Raw genomic sequence first — 6,478 nt, forward strand, 5'->3', positions numbered from 1 at the left:
TCAGTGCTGGGTGAGGGGCATGAAACGCTGACTCTGTGCCCTCCCCTGCAGCCTCTGCCCTTCCCAGGAGACCCAAACTCCTCAGCGGCACGGTCGGGGGCTCGCTGTCCTTCCAGTGCCACCATGACCCCAAGGGAACCTACGAGAGGAAGTACCTGTGCAGGTGGAGGGGAGGGAGCTGCCCGGTGCTGCTGGACGACGAGGGATTTGTGCTGGAGTCCCACCGGGGGCGGGCGCGGATGTCCAGCAGCCAGCCCGGGCTCGGCAGCTCCACGGTGGTGCTGGGGCAGCTGAGGGAGGAGGACGCAGGCTGGTACTGGTGTGGGGCCAGCAGTGGGGACACTGAGCTCACGGCCTCCCTGAAGCTGCTCGTCCGCAAGGGTAGGTGGTGGCATGGCCTGGTGTCTTGGTTTGAACAGACAGGTGTCTGGTAAGGAAGGCAGGAGCCTCCCCTGAAATGGAAAAAAAAAAAAAAAACCAACAAAACCAAACCAAACCAAAAAAAAAAAAAAAACAAAAAACAAACAAAAAAAAAAAAAAAACCACAAAAAAACCCACAAAAAACCCACCAAAACATGTAGACCTCCTCCCTCCAAATTGTTATAAATTTGAAATTAAGGGGGGCTCTCAGGCAAAAATATGGGAGCAGGAATAACAGTTCTTTATTAGGGAAGGAAATAAAAAGATAAAATAAACAATGCAGTGAAGCAAAACAACACTGCCAGAGGCAGAATACAACCTGACACCCTGTTGGTCAGGGTGTTGGTGGCAGTCCAGTTGGGAATTGTGGCTGCAGGTGTGGTTCTGTTGGATCAGGGATCCTGTAGGAAAGGGTGTAGTTCCTGTAGAGAGGGTGTAGTTCCTGCAGAAAAAGGTGTAAATCCTGTAGGAAAAGGTGTAGCTCCTGTAGGAAAGGGTGCAGTTTCTGGAGAATACAAAAGGGTGCAGTTCCTGTAGAAAGGGTGTAATTCCTGTAGAAGGGTGCAGTTCCTGTAGCGGGGTGCAGTTCCTGCGGTGGAAGAGGCAGCTGTTCCTCTGGGAAATGCAGTGCAGGAAAAGCCGTGCTGGTGTCCCAGAGCCCAGATTATATCCAGGCAGGAATGCTCGGCTCCTCCCCCTGGGCGCAGCATTCCCCATGGGATGTTCTCGCTCTTAGCAGTCACTTTATCAGCAGATGGCTCCCCTGAGGGAGGATGGGTTGTGGAAGTTAAGGAAAGCTGCTCACTGAACAGAAAACAGCTGCCCTACAGATGGAAATGGAATTCATCGTGCCCTGCAGTCTGGGACACCTGGGTGGTCCCCAAACTGTTCTGCATTTTCCTTTCGTTATCAGCAAGCAGCTGGGGTGATGGTGAAGGCTTTCAGGGGTGAGAGAGCTGAGCTTTCCAAAGAAATGTAATAGGTTTGGGTGATATTATTGATTAGTTATGATGCAAACCCTCAGGATGTGACATCCTGGTCCTGCCAAGTGCAGCACAGGGAGGTGTTTGGCTCTGAAGATAAGCTGAAGGTTATCTTGCAATTTGAGAAACTGCAGAGTGTAAACAGACAGATCCATGGAACTGCTCCTCTGGCAGAGGCAGAACGAGTGGGGTTAGAGCAGGCATGTTTGCCAGGTATCCAGGTTTTCATTAGTGCTTTTACAGCACTCCAGGGAGAGCAGGAACGCCTCACTCTGGTGTTTTTTCACACAAGATACCAGGCGAAATGTGTAAATCTGTGCTAAATCTAACAAACACATTGCCCCTGCCAAAGGCTGGGTAGTAAAGCCTCAAATTAATGTTCTCTGTAGAAACCTGCTCCTCACGGGGCCCTGGAGCAGCCACTCCTGTGAGAGCCACGGCGCCACGTCCTGCTGCCCACGGCACAGCCAGGCACCGCGGCACGGCACACGAGATGGGCACTGTCCCCAGGGACACCACAACAGGCACTGTCACCTATGGCACCACCATGGGCACTGTCCCCAAGGGCAGCGTGATGGGCACTGTCCCCAAGGACACCACAACAGGCACTGTCCCCAAGGGCACCAGCTCCCTGCTGCTCACTGCCACCCCTGGCACCTCTGCAGCCTCCCCAGGTGACACCTTTCAGGAGAGGTGAGTGCACAGCCACACCCCTGGTGTTTCACAGCCTGTCTGCCCCGTTCCCAGGGCCCTGTGGAACTTGTGCACAGCTGAAAACACCTCCAGGAGACACGAGGAGGGAGAGAAGGTGGTGAGATCACCTCATGTCTGTGCACACTTGGAGCTTGGCTCTGACCCTCCTGGTGCTGGCTGCTCCTGTGGAGCAGATGCCAGAGTCAACAGCCGTGCTCCTGCCTGATTCCCTGTGCTCAGGTCGCTGCCAGGACCTTGGGGAACGTTGCTGAGGTTTGAGCAAGAGCCCTGGTGAACGTGTGGCTGCTGCACAGCCCAGGGCAGCCCTCCCCAAGCCCTGCAGCAGCCAGGAGCCCACGGGCACTGCTGGGAGCTCGCTGTTGAACCAGGAGTGAGTTTTGGGCAAGGCTCATCCAAAGGCTGGGAGGGTTTTGGCCAGGAATTATTCCCTGGTCATACTCCAGGGACATTATTCAGGGCATTCTGGACATATCCCTGGACATTCTCCAGGGTCATTCTCCAGGGAATTATTCCCTGGTCATTCTCCACGCCAGTTCCTGTGTCTCACCCCAGTGCAAGTGGCTTCCCAGTGGATTTCCCTCCTGTGAGCAGCTCCAACTTCTCCCCGAGGCGTGGCCACCAGCCAGCCCGGCTGGAGGGATCAGGTGCACCAGGAATTGCAGGGCCAGCCAGAACCCAGCTGGGCAAAGTCCACAAATCCAGTTCAGTACCGAGCTGGGCACCTCGGATTCTCATCCACCCTCATCCTCCCCATCCCCAGCTTCCCCCAAGCCACAGCATCCTGGCAGAAAGAGGGAAGACACCTTCCAAACATGTGAGGGTTGTAACAACTCACCAAAAGGATGTATTGCTTGTGAATTGTGCTTGTGAATTTGTGTTGTGTAAACAGCTCATTTTCCCTTTGGAGGGGCTAATTCAGCTGGCAGCAGAAACCCCACACAGCAGCTGTAGAAATCACTTCCTCATAAGCCAAACTCCAGATCAAATGATTTCAACGCTCCTTGACTCTGTTGACTTTGCTTTGATTCAGAGTTTACAGCTCCTTGGTACTCTTCAGTGTGAAAACAACCACATGCACCACAAAGGTGACTCCAAACCTAATTTAATCCTGGTGCTTCATCTTCCCAGCTCCTCAGGTGAACCACAGCTGCTCCCAGTTGTGTTACCAGCTCTGCTTTTGCTGATTTGCATCACCATCACCATCCTCACCCTGGCCAAAATCAAGCTTCAAAAGCAGACAGGTAAATTGGCCAGGCAACGCCTTTTGGGGCTGCAGTGGTTGTTTTGCAAGGGCTTTGCTTGTGATTTCCAAGGGCTGGAGTCTGACCCGTGCAGTATTTCCATCTCCCAGACACGTGTCCGTTCTGCAGCCCCAGAGCGTGGCTGGACCTGCAAGCAAAGTCCTCGAGAGGTTGTTTGGTTTTGTTCTAAACCTGCTCAAAGGCAAAGCAAATGAAGGAAATGGAAATCCTGGAGACCTGCTGAAAGCAAGGCTGGGTTTTTGTGTATAGAGGATTTGTGGCTCCGTGGGTGATAGAAAATCCTGGAGGGAGGGACCTGTGCGGTGTGAGTGGCTTCACTCTGGGCAGCTTCTGGGGCCAAATCCAGCTCATTCCATGCAAAGCTGGCAAGGACAGGCCCAAAAAATCCCTTCTAAGAACTAATCTGCAAAGATTCATGCATCTATCTTAATCCAGACCATGTTATATCCATTGAAATAAATTTAGGGACAGAAAACCTTCGGCCATGGCAGCGGTGAGGGGAAACACGTCATTCACAAGAAGGGAACTGTGAAATAATGGCCTAATTTGGTGTCTGACACGCTGGAATACTTCAAGAGGTGCTAGTGGGGGTGTTCCCTGCAGTGCATCCATGTGTTTTGTTTTAAAGGAGGGGAAAGAAGCCCCACGGGGAGCCTGGAGCCAGCTTTGGCCCGTGCTGGGCTGAGCCCTGGAAAGGAGGAAAGGATGGAGGAGAACCCGAGCCCAGGAGAGGAGCAGGAATTCAGGATGGGCTCTGGCAAATGTAGGTGGGTGTTTGCTGAAACTGGCACTGCAAGTGTCGTCTCCCTTGATAAAAGAGAATAAACTCACATTTTAAGCAGGGAATTTGTGGCTTAGTGAGGAAAACACCTCCACAGGAGAGGCACCAGGTCTGAAGTCCAGGAATTACAGCCCACAGCCCAAGAATCACATTCTGCTGCCAAACTCCTGCCTTTACTCCTTACCAAGAAACCTTAAGCCATGGATTTCATAAGACTTGGATTAAATCCTACATCAAGATTATATATTTATTGTAGGGCCGATTATAATTTTTGATTGCAAGCAGTAAAGCTGTTATCTCACTTCCTGCCTCTTTCAGTAAATTCTGATTTCTTATCACCTTTCTCAGCATTACACAGAAGTAATTATTGTTCACTGTGTTGCAACCATGTCATTCTCTTTTGTTCTGTTGTGCAGGGCAATCTCTGCTATCCTTGGAAATATCAGCATGACCAGCTTCTATGTAAGAGTCTCAGAATGTTGATGCTTTTTAGAGAAAAGCTGCAAAAATCATCTGAGCAAATATTGTAAAGGGTATCTAATCTGTAGGATTTTGTACCAGTGAGAAGGACTCCACTGAAAAAAAAATTAGTGGAATAGTGGCTCAGAAATTTGGTGATTTCATGTTCTCACTCCAATGCACTCAGAGCCAACAGGGTCCTAAATATAAATAATAGAAAGAAAAATTACACTTCCCCTAAAACCTTGAAAATCAACTAAACTATCAACATTCTGTGAAAAACTCCAAAAAGGGAGAATGAAACCCAGAAATTATTTGTGCCTTTTCTTCCCAGATGTCTGGGCTGGGGTAAAGCCTGGGATAATTCTCTAAGCCAAGCAGGAGGTTGACTCCAGAAGTCCCCTCTGGACCCAGGTTTTTCCACCTTTCTGTTCTCAAAACTCCTTAAAATATCATTTTAAATACCAAGTTTGGCATAAACCCAGAAATACCTATGAAATTACTTCTACAAATGCCACAGAGAGCCTACGCCAGATCACAGCTTCTCTCTGTTTCATTATTTTACAGTTACCCTATGAGGAAAAATTACTTTTCAAGGTGCCTGATGAAGACTTGAGCCAGAACCTTCTGTGAAAGCCCCTGGGTACCTGAGCTGGGAATTTTCTTTGTGGAAAGCCAAGCCCCCAACACCTCCCACTGCACTCCTCAGAACCCAAATCCCCTTTACTGAGAGCTGAACCCCCACGCTGCCCAAATTGCTCCGTGTTTTGCAGAAGAGAGAATAAAATAACACCCCTGACCTATTTGTGGGTTGTTTCTCTGAGGGAAAAGTAAAGCTGGGGAAGAAAGGACCTTTGTGGCTTCAGGGTTGCTCATATCAGAGAATCACAGAATTGAAAAGGATCAGGCTGCTCAAAAAATAAGGATTTTCTGTGGTTTTATTTATTTATTTATTTATTTAAATCCTGATCCATGGAGTCATTTCCCAACACATAAAGCACGTCTCATTTCAGTTTCCCAGACACCCACATTCCCAAAGTGCTATTTTTCCTTCACCTCTCCTGCAGGGATGTCCACAGCTGAAATTCAGCTGAAATTCAGCCCAAACGCAGCCCAGCCCCGAGCTGCAGCGTTGGTTTCACGCTCAGATCGGGGCCCATGCTGCAATCTGCACTCCCCAAATAAAAGCAATCCGAAGGTTGTTTGTTTTCTGGGGATGCCAAAATGCTTTGGAACCTGTGACTTGGCAGGGAAACGCTTCCTCGTGTGCCGAAGCAAGGAAACACATTTCAAATATATTTGCATGAGGCAAGGGGTTGGTTTTACTGGAAACCTTGAGGGTGAAAAGGGGGGTTTGGTTAAAAAAAAAACCTCTTCATTCACCTTGGATTAATTTTTGCTCCTTGAGATGCACCAGCAGGTAGAGGTTCCCATATTTCTGCCAGGTTTTCCTCTGCCCGTGGCCATCCCACCTTCCTCTGCAAGGTCTTAAAACCACATTTCCATCCCTGTGCAGGATCCAGCAGGGCAGCTGATCCCCAGGGATCCGTGCCTGCGGGAGTGGGAGCTCCAGGAGAGCAAACACAGCTGTGTCCACCCTGGCCCAAGCAGCACAACTGGTGGCCATGAGCAAGTGAAGTCCTGCCAGCGTTACCTGGGGAATGTTTGGAATGCCCAGGGAAGCAGCACTGGTGGGAATTGGAGGGGATCAGGGCTTGTTCCCATCGAGGAGAGGTGGGGGAGGCTGCTCTCTCAGGCCAAGATCCCCGCCAAGCACAGCGGCAGCCAAGAGCTCCTTCATCACCCCAAGAGCTCCTTCATCACCCCAAGAGATCCTTCATCACCCCAAGAGCTCCTTC

The sequence above is a fragment of the Vidua macroura genome, chromosome 24, assembly GCF_024509145.1.
Source record: "Vidua macroura isolate BioBank_ID:100142 chromosome 24, ASM2450914v1, whole genome shotgun sequence".
Taxonomy (NCBI): domain Eukaryota; kingdom Metazoa; phylum Chordata; class Aves; order Passeriformes; family Viduidae; genus Vidua; species Vidua macroura.